Source organism: Triticum dicoccoides, chromosome 3B (genome assembly GCF_002162155.2).
Source record: "Triticum dicoccoides isolate Atlit2015 ecotype Zavitan chromosome 3B, WEW_v2.0, whole genome shotgun sequence".
Classification (NCBI taxonomy): domain Eukaryota; kingdom Viridiplantae; phylum Streptophyta; class Magnoliopsida; order Poales; family Poaceae; genus Triticum; species Triticum dicoccoides.
Genome location: NC_041385.1, coordinates 857,215,375 through 857,234,410, shown reverse-complemented (window position 1 = coordinate 857,234,410; position 19,036 = coordinate 857,215,375). Strand labels below are relative to the sequence as shown.

General features: G+C 46.3%; 1 non-coding gene across 1 annotated transcript; it reads left to right on the top strand.

Moving 5' to 3' along the window:
* The first annotated feature begins 2,471 nt into the window (after window positions 1–2,471).
* On the top strand, window positions 2,472–2,562 carry TRNAM-CAU. The gene is given in 2 exon segments: window positions 2,472–2,509; window positions 2,527–2,562. It is a non-coding gene; the product is annotated as a tRNA-Met (tRNA).
* The last annotated feature ends 16,474 nt before the right edge of the window (window positions 2,563–19,036 follow it).

Sequence of the window (19,036 nt, the reverse complement as noted above, 5' to 3'; positions counted from 1 at the left end):
GAGAAAGTCTTCAGTCAATGTCTTCAAACAGATATGAACATGCACACAACAACATACATGAGGAATTTAAAGAGTTGAGAAAATAGAACCAGTAGCTCGGTGAAGACAATGATTTGGTAGACCAGTTCCATCTGCTGTCTGAGTTGTACATCTGGTTGGAGCGGCTGAGTATTAAAACTCGAGGACACCCAGTCCCGGACACACAGTCCTCACCGTATTCTCCTTGAGCTAAAGTCACACAGACCTCGCCCAATCACTCGTGGTAAGTCTTCAGGTGACTTCCGAACCTTCACAAACTCGGTCACTTGGCGATCCACAATTTCTCTTGGATGCTCTAGACCTTGACGCCTAACCGTCCGGAAGAAGCACAGTCTTCAAAGGAAACAAGCGTCGGATCCACGCAGGATCAATGTCTTCAGTGATGCTCAATCACTTGGGGTTTTGTAGGTTTGGGTTTGGGATTTCCTCACTTGATGATTTTCACTCAAAGTCCTCGAAGGATGGGTTGCTCTCAAATGACAAGTGTCAGTTTCTCTCGGAGAAGCCAACCAACTAGTGGTTGTAGGGGGCGGCTATTTATAGACGGGTAGAAGCCTGACATGATAAGACATAAATGCCCTTGTCTGATATGATTGTTAGGTGGGTAGATATTTTGGGACAGCTGGCGCGTAGCACAGCAACGGTCGAAATATTTGGGGTTCGAATTCCTCAGGGCTATCATGTTCCTTACTTGGTAGGCAATCCGCACTGGCGAATTCCTAACTCTTCAGTCAGAACAAATTCCTCAGAGACCAGAAGAACTTCGTCCTGTCACTGAAGAATATGACTGAACTGTGCGAGATTTCCAATGGCTTCACTTGAAGGGATTGGTAGGTGTAGGATTTTGAGTTGAGCATCACATGGAAACTTTTCCTTAGTATTTCCTCGGCCCCCTTTAACAGTACGGTGTTTCCTATGACTCAAGAAAGAGAAAATGAAACTACGAAAACAAAAGTCTTCACGCTTCATGTTCCTCGAATGATTACCAAGTCTTCAAGGTCACACCAATTTCTTCACTTTCAAAGTCTTCAGAAATCCAAAGTCTTCAGTCGAAGAACTTCATTTTTAGGGGTCAACTTTCTCTGTAAATATCAAACTCCTCATAGACTTATAGACCTGTGTACACTCACAAACGCATCAGTCCGTTAACCTATAAGTCTTCAATACACCAAAATCACTAAGGGGCACCAGATGCACTTACAGAGTGTTAACACTCTACAATCATTAGTTTCATTCTCTTTTTCTTCATTTATTTTCTTTATTTTATTTTACTTAGCCTCTTCTATTTTCCCAAGTTTTTCACGCACTCTCTGTTAAAACTTGAATTATATACCATTTAAATGCACATAAGTGCAGTTAATGGCCTAAATATAGCAACCAAACCCGGAAAGATACCAAAATTTGGCATGGAATATGTGATGGTGCATGTTGGGTGTATAAAAAAAAATCCAGGACAACCGACGAAGCAACCGACTCTTCGCCTTAAAACCTGACCTATTCGCTCTTGAAACCAAGATTCTTTCAGTTTCTGAGTAGTGTATGTCGCAACTTTTGTGAATACCTTCTAAATTTTTTTGATCACCCTTTAGAGATGACATTATGACACCATGCCAGGTTTCATATTTTTTGACTTACTTTCCATTTTTTTATTATGAAATTGGGCAAGCTTCATGTTTCAGGCCGAGTCACCCCGAGGTTTGGAATTCCTTTTTTTGATAAGGCCTAAATATAGACCGCAGAGGATTACTAGTTATTCTATGCATGGTGTAGTTTGTAAAATCTTCCATACACTCAAATCATGTTTTGCCAAGGACATAAAAAAATATCAATCAGTGTTAGCAACTTATTCTTCCATGATCTTGTTTGCTTCAAGGTGAACACTATACTAATGATCATGCTTCATGCTTACCTTGATGATGCGAGTTGTGATGAGAATATCGTACATAAATCCATATATGGATTCTTATCACAGCCAGCCATTATCTGTTTTTATATCGGATATAGATTGGTTTGCTCGCACATGAACATGAATAAAAGAAGTGCAAGGGCTGGATCAGATGGTGGTCCATTTTTGGCCCCAAAGTACATTTTGATGGAATGATGGATCCAGAATGCACCTTCACAAGTAGGCTCCATATTTTCTTATCTTGAGAACCGTGGGGCCGTTGGAATCTTGAACTGATTGGTTGATAGTTATTATCATTGTGTCAGCCATGAAATGAACAAGATGAGCTTGCTTGCTGTTATTGCATCAGCGTTGAAATGTATGCATACCATTTGGAAATTGCATACGTGAAACTGGTGGTCGGAATGAAGATGAGTAGAATCAGGTCACTAACTTATACTTCTCAGCTGGGGTTTGGAGCAGACTGTTCTGCTGGCTTGAGAGATGATATTAATCATGAACATTGGATAAGAATAAAAAGCAATAAGGGGCGGTGGCGCAGTTGGCTAGCGCGTAGGTCTCATAGCTAAATTATGGGAGTGATCCTGAGGTCGAGAGTTCGAGCCTCTCTCGCCCCAATCTTTTTCTTTTCTTTTTTGCTTCTATTTCCTGTAACCATCCTTTCTTGTAGGTCAAACAGTTCCTTCAATTGTTAAGTCCACAGCTCACATGATTGAAACATCATCCATATGTACTGTACCTTTCTTCCCTCGCAAATCTTCACTTCTTTTTGTAAAGCACTCCACTCTAGTATGTAACACACACTGCCGCTGCTGCTTCTTTCACATGGAAAGATTCTTGTGTTTTTCAACCGCAAAGAGGTCATTAGTTAGGGGGACAAAGAGGATGCATGACGGAAAGGGTTGGGGCATTCCATCTTGGTACACTAGAAAATTCTTCAAAACAGATGGCACATCCATATTATCATCAAAAATAAACGTAAGGAAGAAATTTTGTAACAACTCTTATTCATACATGATGCTAGCTGGTTCGTTACCAGCATCCATCTTTCAAGAAAAAAATGGAAATGAAAAAGGATTTTGTGACACTTTTCATATATCATCAGATCTCTTTCCTCCTCCACAAGAAGAGCACTTCTCCTCCCGTCGGCCCCGCCGCCGGTCCGTCCCATCTCCGATGGCCTCCAGGCCATGGAGATGCAGAAGATCTCGGCCCCCCGCCGGCGGGAGGGACCCCGTTCTCGTTCTTGTTAGAGTCAACATCTTGGTTGGAAATGTGTGGCGGCGGCGATGTCCCTTAGTAGGAATAATGTCTCCCACATTCTATCCTCGTCCTGATGGTGCATCTAGCATCGTCGGAGGACGTGTGGAGGTTTGTCTCTGTCGGATCTTGCGGGATTCGGTCGGTGCTGGTCTTCGGTGGATCAATTTGGATCCGGTCTTCGTTCGTCTTCGTTTAGGTGGTTACTGGTTTGATCTACCTGATCTACGACTTTCTTCATCGGTGATGGTTGCTACTCTGGTCCGCTTGTCCTATGGGGCCTTAATTAGCACGACGACTTTCCGACTGTCTACTACAACAAGGTTTGCCCGGCTCCAGTGAGGGAGGGGCGATGACGGCGGTGCGCCTTCGCCTCGCTCCAGTGCTTGTAGTCATCACTAGGTGATCCACAGACATGGTTGCAATTTTTATTATCTCTGTTGTTCTTTGTACTGTCATGATTGAAGATGAATAGATTGAAAGTTTCTTGCAAAAAAGAAAAAGGATTTTGTGTATCTTTTCCTATTGTATAATAATAATATATGGCTTTATTATTATGTATGTAAGTGTTGCATGATGATTTGCGCACACATCACATCACATAAAGTCAAAAACAGTGACAAAAATGATCCAACAAAGACAATTTTTTTTTTTGAGAATGACTACCCAAACAACACCAATTACAAGGTACATTCAGATAGCATGAGCGGGCGTAGATCTTCCGGTACATCCGCGATAATCAGCGAGTCTCCTTCTCGCCTTCCCCTGGCCGCGAGACCATGTGCCAGTTTGTTCTTGCTTCGTTTAACAGCTATGACTCTGACGCAGTTGAAAAGCCCAGCCGTGCTCTTTATATCACTGACAGTTGAGAAACTAGCAGACCTATTTTGGCTTCCCATCTCCAGCTCCTTTGCAATCAAGGCACAGTCCATTTCAATGATTAAACTGCCCCGATACATAGCTGATAGTGCGGTGATTCCCATCAGTATGGCCTGTCCCTCAGCTTCTTCCACTGTTTTGCACACATTCATCGCTCTGCCCGCCGAGAAAAGAACCCGACCCTGATGGTCGCGGGCAACAGCGCCCGCCCAGCACTGCCCAGTCTCCGGCAGGAATGCCGCATCTGTATTTAATTTAACCACCCCGTTTGCTGGCTTGTCCCACAAAGGAGAGCTTTCTACACTTGTTATATGTATATCTCGAGACTCAATTGCTTCAGAGGCAGATAAGGACCAGCTGTTTTTTCCTTTTGTCCCCTCTATCATCGTCAGGTTTCTTATCTCCTCCTCATACCCGAGCAGGAAACAAACCGATCTTGAAATTGATTCTTTGCCCTCATGATGCCCACAATCATCCCGTAGGAACCAGGAACGCCATAGCAAAAGAAGGATTTTAGCTCTCATCTCCGGTTCATGTTTGTCCAGCAGGACTTGGAGCCAGTCACTTCCGGTAATACCAGAATTCATGTTCATCTGGGATGCTCCACTCCTTTCTCATAGCAAAACGCAGCGCTCTGCTCTTCGTGCAAGCTAATACCGCATGGTATTCATCCTCATCCCCATGTCCACATATGTCACAAATGCTGTCATGAACAATTGTGCGTTTACATTTGTTCTTCTTCGTTGGTAGCGTTCCCGTGACGACTCTCCATCCGAAAATCTTAATTCTTTCCGGAATATTCATTTTCCAAATGACGTCCCAAATACTCCTATTCCCTGCTCCAGAGGCGGAGGGCGAGGCACCCGCGGTAGTGTTGGGTTCCAAGTTAGCCGCCAGTTTATACGCACTCCGGACAGTGAAAATGCCACTCTTCTCATAATGCCAGGCAACACAATCGTCCACTTCGGCTGAGGGGATATTTATCTTGAGGATTTCCTCCGCATCAAAAGGATGGAAAATATCACCAATCAGTTTTGAATTCCAGTTTTTTGTCTGCTGATCAATTAGTTGGTTAACCCAACGGAGTCTAGAACGCCTTCTAAAGCTCGTTGATCTCAAACCTTCATTCCGAGGAATCCACTGGTCCCGTTGAATCTGTATGCTTTTACCATTGCCTACTCTCCAGACTAGGCCCTTTTTCAGCAGCTCAAGACCATGCTTTATGCCCCTCCATACCGGGGAAGCGTCGGATGAGAACACGGTATCAAGCAGGTCACCCTTAGTGAAATATTTAGACTTGAGAACTCTTGCGCACAAGCTTTCTAGGTTTTGGATGAGCCTCCATGCTTGCCTCGCTAGCAATGCCAAATTGAAAAGGTGCATATCTCTGAAACCAATTCCTCCTGCTCTCTTCGGTTGAGTCATGCGTTCCCAAGACATCCAATGAACCTTCCTATGATCTTTCTCATCTCCCCACCAAAAATCTCTAATCATTCTTTCATATTTCTCACAAAAACCTTTCGAAAGAAGGAAAAACCCCATGATGAAGGTGGGAAGTGCTTGAACAACTGACTTGACATGTACCTCTTTGGCGGCATACGACATGAACCTCTCGTTCCAGTTGTTGCATCTTTTTCCAAGCTTATCCATGATAGGTCGAAAGTTTTCGTCCTTCATTCTCCCTTCCGGCGTCGGGAGCCCCAAGTATTTTCTCTCAAATGTGGAAGTTTCTACTTCCAGCACTGACTTGATGCCTTCTCTCACGTTTTCTGGACATACCTCACTGAATAACAGCGAACACTTACTCGAGCCGAGGAGTTGTCCAGTACATCTCTGAAAAATACTAAGCACTTTCTTTACTGATTTTGCTTGGTCTACTGTGGCCTTGAAGAATAGCAAGCTGTCGTCAGCGAAGAGCAAATTTGAAATGCCTGGGCTATTTCTTGCTACTTTGATTGGCGTGATATGCCCACCCACCACCTCCCAGTTCAGCAGATTAACCAAACCATCTGCAACAAATAAAAAGAGGTACGGGCTTAGTGGATCCCCTTGTCGAAGGCCCCTGGTCGGCGTGAAGAAATCTGACTGTTCCCCGTTGCATTTGACTGAAAATCTAACCGATGTGACGCACTCCATGATCCAATTAATCCACTGCAGGCAGAAACCAATTTTCCCTAGTACTTGCTTGAGATATCTCCAGTCCACCCGGTCATAGGCCTTAGCAAGGTCCAATTTGTATGCACAGTGGGTATCATGCTGGTTTCTACTATGTTGTATCTTGTGAAAGCATCAAACGCAATGATTGCATTATTAGTGGTCATTCTTCCCGGGATGAAAGCACTTTGGGTCTCAGATATGATATCATTCAGTACTGGTCTCAACCGATTAACGAGGCATTTGGAGATGACCTTGTAAGTAACGTTGCATAAGCTGATGGGACGAAAGTCTTTCAGAGTCTGTGGGTTATTTCCTTTAGGTATTAGTACAATGACAGTATCGTTGATACCTTCTGGTAGAGTACCTTTCTCAAAGAAATGCAACACTGCAGTCACGACATCTTCTTTCAAAATAGCCCAATTTCTTTGGTAGAACCGGGCCGGGAAACCGTCTGGGCCTGGTGCTTTTAGTGGGCCGATCTGGAAGAGTGCATCGCTCACCTCCTCGATGGTAAACTTCCTTGTCAACTGAGCATTCAGATCATCCCCAACAGATTTTTGTGTCAATTCTATGAGTTTGTTAGGCACCACCCCCGAGTCACCAGTATACAGGTTCTTGAAAAATTGAGCAGCAAGTTCCTTGATCCCTTTACTATCCTCTACCCAATTTCCAAGGTCATCTCGCAGTTTTGTAATTGAATTCTTTTTCTTTCTCCATGTGGCCTTTCTCTGGAAATATTTCGTATTGCGATCTCCTTCTTTTAACTCTGTGACCCTCGATCTTTGTCGCCACATCATCTCTTCCCTCAGCAGCAGCTCGTCCAATTCCTTCGACGGTTTTTTGATACTGCTCTGTTTATGCATGGAAGGGGGCGCCATCCATAGCTCACTCAACTTCTTTCTGACTACTGCAGTTTCCTTCAGAATGGAACCAAAATCCTTAGTTGCCCATTGCCTTAAGTCTGACTGCATAGAACCTAGCTTCGCCCCCAACTCCTCCAGGGAAGTTGCCGTTCTCTCTTTCTTCCAAGACCCTGCAATGTGGTTACTCAATGATTCTGCTCTCTCCCACATATACTCATACCGAAAGGCAGGGGTCTTTTTCTCATTTCTTGGCCTCGATTCCAATCTGGGTCCGAATCTCACCAGAATTGGTAGATGATTTGATCTCGTAGAACATATATGTTCCACCGAAGCGTCCTGAAATATGTCACTCCATGACGAGGACACCACCCCTCTATCCAGCCGGGCTTTCACATTCCTCTTGCCTTCTTGTTTGTTGTCATATGTCCACGCCGGCCCTTTAAAACCGAGGTCATGAAGTTCACAATCGGAGAGCACTTCTCGAAAGTTTGCCATATTTCTCTCCGATCTGTAGCAGGAAGAGAAATGTTCAGATTGCCACATAGTCTCATTAAAATCACCTATAACCAACCATGGTGCATTGGAGGCATGTTTTATTCTTCTCAGGAGGTTCCACATATGGTGACGTTCATGCGCTTTTGCCTCTCCATACAAAAAAGTTGCACGCCATTGCTGGCCATGGGAGTTTAAACGAATCAACACATCAATGTATCTCAAACCCACGGCAAGTTTTATTACTTCCACGCTTTCATCATAATACAAAGCTATGCCGGCTCCTTTTCCTACGCCAGCATGGGTGGTGCAGTGTTTCAGGCCTAGTCTCCATCATAGGCTGCTTACATATTTTTTTTGCCGTGTCTCTGAAAGAAAAACGAGCTTTGGCTTGTAGGTGTGCACCAGACACACCAATTCTTGAACTGTCCGGGGCTGCCCGAGGCCCCGGCAGTTCCAGCTCAGAAGCGTCATGGCTTCTGGTGGACGCCGCCATTAGCGTCCACCAGGAGACCGGCAGCCCCTTGGCCGGTTGCTTCCCTTTCTTCCGCCTCACCCGTGTCCACCTTTTCCTCTTGGTCAGCTCCTTTCTGTTTCTTGCATGGATCAGTAGACAAAACATCCTGTTCAGAACCCGAGCCATTAGCAGCGACAGACCCTCTTTCTCCTTTCTTCCCCAAGATCGAACCTGAACCCTCAGTGGTCCTTTGATCTATCTGTAGGGAATGTAGCATAAATCAAAAAAATTCTACGCATTACCAAGATCAATCAATGGATTTATCTAGCAACGAAGGGAAAAGGAGTGCATCTACATACCCTTGTAGATCGCGAGCGGAAGCGTTCAAGAGAACGGGGTTGATGGAGTCGTACTCGTCGTGATTCAAATCACCGATGACCAAGCGCCGAACGGACGGCACCTCCTCGTTCAACACACGTACGGTTGGGGAAGACGTCTCCTCCTTCTTGATCCAGCAAGGGGGAAGGAGAGGTTGATGGAGATCCAGCAGCACGACGGCGTGGTGGTGGATGCAGCAGGGATCTCGGCAGTGCTTCGCCAAGCTCTACGGAGAGGAGGAGGTGTTGGAGAGGGAGAGGGAGGCGCCAGGGGCTAGGGTGCGGCTGCCCTCCCTCCCCCCACTATATATAGGGCCTCTAGGGGGGCGCCGGCCCTAGGAGATGGGATCTCCAAGGGGGGGCGGCGGCCAAGGGGGTGGCTTGCCCGCCAAGCCAAGGGGGCGCCCCCCACCCCTAGGGTTTCCTGCCCTAGGCGCAGGGGGAGGCCCAAGGGGGGCGCACCAGCCCACCAGGGGCTGGTTCCCCTTCCCACTTTAGCCCATGGGGCCCTCTGGGATAGGTGTCCCCACCCGATGGACCCCCGGGACCCTTCCGGTGGTCCCGGTACAATACCGATGACCGCCAAAACTTTCCCGATGGCCGAAACTTGACTTCCTATATATAAATCTTTACCTCCGGACCATTCCGGAACTCCTCATGGCGTCCGGGATCTCATCCGGGACTCCGAACAACTTTCGGGTTACTGCATACTAATATCTCTACAACCCTAGCGGCACCGAACCTTAAGTGTGTAGACCCTACGGGTTCGGGCGACATGCAGACATGACCGAGACGACTCTCCGGTCAATAACCAACAGCGGGATCTGGATACCCATGTTGGCTCCCACATACTCCTCGATGATCTCATCGTATGAACCACGATGTCGAGGATTCAATCAATCCCGTGTTCAATTCCCTTTGTCAATCGGTATGTTACTTGCCCGAGACTCGATCGTCGGTATCCCAATACCTCGTTCAATCTCGTTACCGGCAAGTCACTTTACTCGTACCGGAATGCATGATCCCGTGACCAGACACTTGGTCACATTGAGCTCATTATGATGATGCATTACCGAGTGGGCCCAGAGATACCTCTCCGTCATACGGAGTGACAAATCCCAGTCTCGATTCGTGCCAACCCAACATACACTTTCGGAGATACCCGTAGTGCACCTTTATAGCCACCCAGTTACGTTGTGACGTTTGGCACACCCAAAGCACTCCTACGGTATCCGGGAGTTACACAATCTCATGGTCTAAGCAAATGATACTTGACATTTGGAAAAGCTCTAGCAAACGAACTACACGATCTTTGTGCTATGCTTAGGATTGGGTCTTGTCCATCACATCATTCTCCTAATGATGTGATCCCGTTATCAATGACATCCAATGTCCATAGTCAGGAAACCATGACTATCTGTTGATCAACGAGCTAGTCAACTAGAGGCTCACTAGGGACATGTTGTGGTCTATGTATTCACACATGTATTACAATTTCCGGATAACACAATTATAGCATGAAGAGACAATTATCATGAACAACAAAATATAATAATAACCATCTTATTATTGCCTCTAGGGCATATTTCCAACAGTCTCCCACTTGCACTAGAGTCACTAATCTAGTTACATTGTGATGAATCTAACACCCATAGAGTTCTGGTGTTGATCATGTTTTGCTCTAGGGAGAGGTTTAGTCAACGGATCTGCTACATTCAGGTCTGTATGTACTTTACAAATATCTATGTCTCTATCTTGAACATTTTCACGAATGGTGTTGAAGCGACGCTTGATGTGCCTGGTCTTCTTGTGAAACCTGGGCTCCTTGGCAAGGGCAATAGCTCCAGTGTTGTCACAGAAGAGAGTGACCGGCCCCGACGCATTGGGTATGACTCCTAGGTCGGTGATGAACTCCTTCACCCAGATTGCTTCATGCACTGTCTCCGAGGCTACCATGTACTCCGCTTCACATGTAGATCCCACCACGACGCTTTGCTTGCAACTGCACCAGCTTACTGCCCCACCATTCAAAATAAACACGTATCCGGTTTGTGACTTAGAGTCATCAAGATCTGTGTCGAAGCTAGCGTCGACGTAACCCTTTACGACGAGCTCTTTGTCACCTCCATACACGAGAAACATGTCCTTAGTCCTTTTCAGGTACTTCAGGATATTCTTGACCGCTGTCCAGTGTTCCATGTCGGGATTACTTTGGTACCTTCCTACCAAACTTACGACAAGGTTTACATCAAGTCTGGTACACAGCATGGCATACATAATAGACCCTATGGCCGAGGCATAGGGGACGACGCTTATCTTTTCTCTATCTTCTGCCATGGTCGGGCATTGAGCCGTGCTCAATCGCACACCTTGCAATACAGGCAAGAACCCCTTCTTGGACTGATCCATATTGAACTTCTTCAATATCTTGTCAAGGTATGTACTTTGTGAAAGACCAATGAGGCATCTCGATCTATCTCTATAGATCTTGATGCCTAATATATAAGCAGCTTCATCAAGGTCCTTCATTGAAAAACACTTGTTCAAGTAGGCCTTTATGCTTTCCAAGAATTCTATATCATTTCCCATCAACAGTATGTCATCCACATATAATATGAGAAATGCTACAGAGCTCCCACTCACTTTCTTGTAAACACAGGCTTCTCCATAAGTCTGTGTAAACCCAAACGCTTTGATCATCTCATCAAATCGAATGTTCCAACTCAGAGATGCTTGCACCAGCCCATAGATTGAGCATTGGAGCTTGCACACCTTGTTAGCATTCTATGGATCGACAAAATCTTCCGGCTGCATCATATACAATTCTTCCTTAAGAAAGCCGTTAAGGAATGCCGTTTTGACGTCCATTTGCCATATCTCATAATCATATAATGCGGCAATTGCTAACATGATTTGGACTGACTTCAGCTTCGCTACGGGTGAGAAAGTCTCATCGTAGTCAACCCCTTGAATTTGTCGATAACCGTTAGCGACAAGTCAAGCCTTATAGATGGTCACATTACCATCCGCGTCTGTCTTCTTCTTAAAGATCCATTTATTTTCTATGGCTCGCCGATCATCGGGCAAGTCAGTCAAAGTCCATACTTCATTTTCATACATGGATCCTATCTCGGATTTCATGGCTTCTAGCCATTTATCGGAATCTGGGCCCGCCATCGCTTCTTAATAGTTCCAAGGTTCACCGTTGTCTAACAACATTATTTCCAAGACAGGGTTGCCGTACCACTCTGGCGTGGAACGTGTCCTCGTGGACCTACGAAGTTCAGTAGGAGCTTGATCCGAAGTACCTTGATCATCATCATTAAGCTCCTCTCTAGTCGGTGCAGGCACCACAGGAACATCTTCCTGAGCTGCGCTACTTACCGTTTCAAGAGGTAGTACTTCATCAAGCTCTACTTTCCTCCCACTTACTTCTTTCGAGAGAAACTCTTTCTCCAGAAAGGACCCGTTCTTGGCAACAAAGATCTTGCCTTCGGATCTGAGGTAGAAGGTATACCCAATGGTTTCCTTAGGGTATCCTATGAAGACGCATTTTTCTGACTTGGGTTCGAGCTTTTCAGGTTGAAGTTTCTTGACATAAGCATCGCATCTCCAAACTTTTAGAAACGACAGCTTAGGTTTCTTCCCAAACCATAATTCATACGGTGTCGTCTCAACGGATTTCGACGGAGCCCTATTTAAAGTGAATGCGGCTGTCTCTAGAGCGTATCCCCAAAATGATAGCGGTAAATCGGTGAGTGACATCATGGATCGCACCATATCCAATAGAGTGCAATTACGACGTTCGGACACACCGTTACGCTGAGGTGTTCCAGGCGGCGTGAGTTGTGAAATGATTCCACATTTCCGTAAGTGTGTACCAAATTCGTGACATAAATATTCTCCCCCACGATCTGATCGTAAGAACTTTATTTTCCTGTCACGTTGATTCTCAACCTCACTCTAAAATTCCTTGAACTTTCCAAAGGTTTCAGACTTGTGTTTCATTAGGTAGACATACCCATATCTACTCAAGTCATCAGTGGGAGTGAGAACATAACGATAGCCACCGCGAGCCTCAACACTCATTGGACCGCACACATCAGTATGTATGATTTCCAATAAGTTGGTTGCTCGCTCCATTGTTCTGGAGAATGGAGTCTTGGTCATTTTGCCCATAAGGCATGGTTTGCATGTGTCAAATGATTCATAATCGAGAGACTCTAAAAGTCCATCAGCATGGAGCTTCTTCATGCGCTTGACACCAATGTGACCAAGGCAGCAGTGCCACAAGTATGTGGGACTATCATTATCAGCTTTACATCTTTTGGTATTCACACTATGAATATGTGTAACATTACGCTCGAGATTCATTAAGAATAAACCATTCACCAGCGGGGCATGACCATAAACATATCTCTCATATAAATAGAACAACCATTATTCTCGGATTTAAATGAGTAGCCATCTCGAATTAAACGAGATCCTGATACAATGTTCATGCTCAAAGCTGGCACTAAATAACAATTATTGAGGTTTAAAACTAATCCCATAGGTAAATGTAGAGGTAGCGTGCCGACGGCGATCACATCGACCTTGGAATCATTCCCGACGCGCATCGTCACCTCATCCTTCGCCAGCCTCCGCTTATTCCGCAGCTCCTGCTTTGAGTTACAAATATGAGCAACGGCACCGGTATCAAATACCCAGGAGCTACTACGAGTACTGGTAAGGTACACATCAATTACATGTATATCACATATACCTTTAGTGTTGCCGGCCTTTTTGTCCGCTAAGTATTTGGGGGCAGTTCCGCTTCCAGTGACCACTTCCCTTGCAATAAAAGCACTCAGTCTCAGGCTTGGGTCCATTCATTGGCTTCTTCCCGGCAACTGGCTTACCGGGCGCGGCAACTCCCTTGATGTCCTTCTTGAAGTTCTTCTTACCCTTGCCTTTCTTAAACTTAGTGGTTTTATTCACCATCAACACTTGATGTTCCTTTTTGATCTCCACCTCCGCTGATTTCAGCATTGAATATACCTCAGGAATGGTCTTTTCCATCCCCTGCATATTGAAGTTCATCACAAAGCTCTTGTAGCTCGGTGGAAGCGACTGAAGGATCTTGTCAATGACCGCGTCATTCGGGAGATTAACACCCAGCTGAGTCAAGCGGTTGTGCAACCCAGACATTTTGAGTATGTGCTCACTGACAGAACTATTTTCCTCCATCTTACAGCTGAAGAACTTGTCGGAGACTTCATATATCTCGACCAGGGCATGAGCTTGGAAAACCATTTTCAGCTCTTCGAACATCTCATATGCTCCGTGTTGCTTAAAACACTTTTGGAGCTCCGGTTCTAAGCTGTAAAGCATGCCGCATTGAACGAGGGAGTAATCATCAGCACGAGACTGCCAAGCGTTCATAACGTCTTGGTTCTCTAGGATGGGTGCTTCACCTAGCGGTGCTTCTAGGACATAATCTTTCTTGGCAGCTATGAGGATGATCCTTAGGTTCCGGACCCAGTCCGTATAGTTGCTGCCATCATCTTTCAACTTAGTTTTCTCTAGGAACACGTTGAAGTTGAGGGGAACATTAGCATGGGCCATTTGATCTACAAGACATATTGTAAAGATTTTAGACTAAGTTCATGATAGTTCATCTAATCAAATTATTCAATGAACTCCCACTCAGATAGACATCCCTCTAGTCATCTAAGTGAAACATGATCCGAGTCAACTAGGCCGTGTCCGATCATCACGTGAGAACTGAGACGGACTAGTCAACATCGGTGAACATCTTCATGTTGATCGTATCTTCTATACGACTCATGCTTGACCTTTTGGTCTTCCGTGTTCCGAGGCCATGTCTGTACATGTTAGGCTCGTCAAGTCAACCTAAGTGTATTGCGTGTGTAAATCTGGCTTACACCCGTTGTATTCGAACGTTAGAATCTATCACACCCGATCATCACGTGGTGCTTCGAAACAACGAACCTTCGCAACGGTGCACAGTTAGGGGGAACACTTTCTTGAAATTATTATAAGGGGTCATCTTATTTACTACCGTCGTACTAAGCAAATAAGAAGCAAAACATGATAAACATCACATGCAATCAAATAGTGACATGATATGGACAATATCATATTGCTCCTTTGATCTCCATCTTCGGGGCGCCATGATCATCTTCGTCACCGGCATGACACCATGATCTCCATCATGATGATCTCCATCATCGTGTCTTCATGAAGTTGTCACGCCAACGATTACTTCTACTTCTATGGCTAACACGTTTAGCAATAAAGTAAAGTAATATACATGACGTTACTCAATGACACGCAAGTCATACAAAAATAAAGACAACTCCTATGGCTCCTGCCGGTTTTCATACTCATCGACATGCAAGTCGTGATTCCTATTACAAGAACATGATCATCTCATACATCACATATACCATTCATCACATCCTTTGGCCATATCACATCACAAAGCACTTGCTGCAAAAACAAGTTAGACGTCCTCTAATTGTTGTTGCATGTTTTTACGTGGCTGCTATAGGTTTCTAGCAAGAACGTTTCTTACCTACGTAAAACCACAACGTGATATGCCAATTTCTATTTACCCTTCATAAGGACCCTTTTCATCGAATCCGCTCCAACTAAAGTGGGAGAGACAGACACCCGCTAGCCACCTTACGCAACTAGTGCATGTCAGTCGGTGGAACCTGTCTCACGTAAGCGTACGTGTAAAGTCGGTCTGGGCCGCTTCATCCCACGATGCCGCTGAAGCAAGATAAGACTAGTAGTGGCAAGAAAATTGACAACATCTACGCCCACAACTTCTTTGTGTTCTACTCGTGCATAGTAACTACGCATAAACCTGGCTCTGATACCACTGTAGGGAACGTAGCAGAAATCAAAAAATTTCTACGCATCACCAAGATCAATCTATGGAGTTATCTAGCAACGAGGGGAAAAGGAGTGCATCTACATACCCTTGTATATCGTGAGCGGAAGCGTTCAAGAGAACGGAGTTGATGGAGTCGTACTCGTCATGATCCAAATCACCGATAACCGAGCGCCGAACGGACGGCACCTCCACGTTCAACACACGTACGGTTGGGGAAGAAGTCTCCTCCTTCTTGATCCAGCAAGAGGGAAGGAGAGGTTGATGGAGATCCAGCAGCATGACGGCGTGGTGGTGGATGCAGCAGGGATCTCGGCAGTGCTTCGACAAGCTCTACGGAGAGGAGGAGGTGTTGGAGAGGGAGAGGGAGGTGCCATGGGCTAGGGTGCGGCTGCCCTTCCTCCCCCCACTATATAGGGCCCCTGGGGGGCGCCGGCCCCAGGAGATGGGATCACCAAGGGGGGCGGCGGCCAAGGGGGTGGCTTGCCCCCCAAGCCAAGGGGGGCGCCCCCCACCCCTAGGGTTTCCTGCCCTAGGCGCAGGGGAGGCCCAAGAGGGGCGCACCAGCTCACCAGGGGCTGGTTCCCCTCCCCACTTCAGCCCATGGGGCCCTCCGGGATAGGTGGCCCCACCCGGTGGACCCCCAGGACCCTTCCGATGGTCCCAGTACAATACCGGTGACCGCCAAAACTTTCCCGATGGCCGAAACTTGACTTCCTATATATAAATCTTTACCTCTGGACCATTCCGGAACTCCTCGTGACGTCCGGGATCTCATCCGGGACTCCGAACAACTTTCGGGTTACTGCATACTAATATCTCTACAACCCTAGTGTCACCGAACCTTAAGTGTGTAGACCCTACGGGTTCGGCAGACATGCAGACATGACCGAGACGATTCTCCGGTCAATAACCAACAGTGGGATCTGGATACCCATGTTGTCTCCCACATACTCCTCGATGATCTCATCGGATGAACCACGATGTCGAGGATTCAATCAATCGTGTATTCAATTCCCTTTGTCAATCGGTACGTTACTTGCCCGAGACTCGATCGTCGGTATCCCAATACCTCGTTCAATCTCGTTACCGGCAAGTCACTTTACTTGTACCATAATGCATGATCCCGTGACCAGACACTTGGTCACATTGAGCTCATTATGATGATGCATTACCGAGTGGGCCCAGAGATACCTCTTCGTCATACGGAGTGACAAATCCCAGTCTCGATTCATGCCAACCCAACAGACACTTTTGGAGATACCCGTAGTGCACCTTTATAGCCACCCAGTTATGTTGTGACGTTTGGCACATCCAAAGCACTCCTACGGTATCCGGGAGTTGCACAATCTCATGGTCTAAGGAAATGATACTTGACATTTGGAAAAGCTCTAGCAAACGAACTACACGATCTTTGTGCTATGCTTAGGATTGGGTCTTGTCCATCACATCATTCTCCTAATGATGTGATCCCGTTATCAATGACATCCAATGTCCATAGTCAGGAAACCATGACTATCTGTTGATCAACGAGCTAGTCAACTAGAGGCTCACTAGGAACATATTGTGGTCTATGTATTCACACATGTATTACGATTTCCAGATAACACAATTATAACATGAATAATAGACAATTATCATGAACAAAGAAATATAATAATAACCATTTTATTATTGCCTCTAGGGCATATTTCCAACACTATCTCTGTACCTGTAACAATTTCCCCAGCCATACCTTCCTTGGTAGCCTTCACATGCTCTATGTCCCCTCCCAGACCTAACTGCATCTCCTTAGTTCCTTGCCCGGTGCTTATCACTGCGGCCTTCACATGAACCGGGGTATCCAGCAGATTGTACTGAGGTAGCGGGCCAAAGCCTGGCGGATACGGCAACTGATCAGGCATAGCAGGCAGTGTTGGGGTCGAGCCCGGCTGCACTTCAGTTCCTTTCATCAGTGTGTTCCCTCTTGGTGTGCCCTTCTCCTTACTTTCCAGCTTGGTCGCGTGTGCCTTCTTACTGCCATCCCCCACTTTGATAGCACTGACAGCTGCGATTGCCGCCCGAACCCCCGGATCGGACAGGATTTGCTCTGTGATTCCTTCATAGCAGGTCATGATCTGTCCCCTCGGCTCCCGCTTTGCCTCGTCCTCGCTCCCTGAGCCAAAGTTTAGAAAGCGTCTGGCCCCTCCTGCCTCTGGCACTAACACACCACTCAAACTGTTGCTCTTTTTGAACGGAGAGGCGCGCATTGCTATCGTGAACCTCATCTTTTGGAGGTCTTCCGGCAGCTTACAGTCGTGTTGGCCATGTCCGACACGCCCACAGTACGCACAGAAGCGAGGGGCCCTCTCATACTTAACCTCTAGGATATGCAACTCATTCTCTTCCCTACCATTCTCAGCTAACTCTCTAGTCCTGATTTTACGAGAAAGAGGTTCATCTACATCATGTTTCACTCTAACCTGGATAAACTCATTTAGAATTCTACCATTCTTATCTGTGTCAACCTGTAGTACCTCCCCCAGCCTTGCTCCTAGCTGCTGACCAACCTCCTTGGACAGCATGAGGGGCGGAACATCATAACTTTGGGCCCATATTGGCATATGGGCGATCTCCACATCACCTGGTGCAATGATGCCGTCCACCTGGACGATTAGGAAGGCATCGCCCCGGTGTGTCCAGGGGTCGTTGTCGAGGATGAAACCCAGATCACCCTCCTTCTCGAACTCCAGCATGTACCTGTTGTTCTTGAGCTGTGTGTAAAGGAGTCTGCCTCGCAGCTCCCACTTGTCCTTGAGCTCCTTGAAGAGGCCGGCCGCGCTGAAGGCTTGCATCGAGAAGAACAAGCCCACGCAAGCCACCTCGTGCGCATGGCAGCCCTCTCCTTGGAGAGGTCGAGCACCACCACATCGCCCTCTTGGACCTCCATGGCAGCCCATCCATTGGCCTTGGACGAGCTCCCCCTTAGCAGCTTACGGTTGCTCCCATCACCGCAGTCGCACGAGTCCACCTCCTCGTGCTCCTTCCCCATGGCTTTCCCGACGGATCCTCCCTGATTCGCCATTGCTTTGGGTGCTGGAGGTTGTATGCAGTGTGAGATCTGTGGGGGAGGATGAATAACAAAGACAAATATTTACGAGAATGGACAGTGAAATGGGAAACTAGATAAGGGCAAAGAACTATTGCTGTATTGTGTAGATGCATCCTTCAAGCAAAGATGATTTTCCTACTTGCTCCTTGTGATGATTTTTCTTATGATTCATCCTCTTCTTATTTTATTTTCTTCTCATCATAAGATGGATATACAACTTTTATCCCCGTGTATACTTCCATGGCTTTAAACGTCGCGAACTAATGATTCACGTGATGATGATCTGTTAAGCGACGTGGCCAGTATTTGATATGGCGACTTGGGTGCTCCATGCCAGCCGGTATGCTCCTAGCCGATAATAATAGAGAAGGGGGGATACCATGAAAAATGTAGTACTTCTTCCATTGTCCTCTTTTTTGGCTATGTGCATCCTATGATCCCGTAGTCGAGAGTGATTATTTTCTCTTAGAGCGCTTAGATCGGGTATATATAGTTGACATTAGTTACCCGCTTGCGCATATGGCTTTCATCACTATGTAGCTGTTGCAAGATGATTTGCGTACCCGTCCCATCACAGAAACAATGACAAAAAGGCTCCAACAGCTACGAAT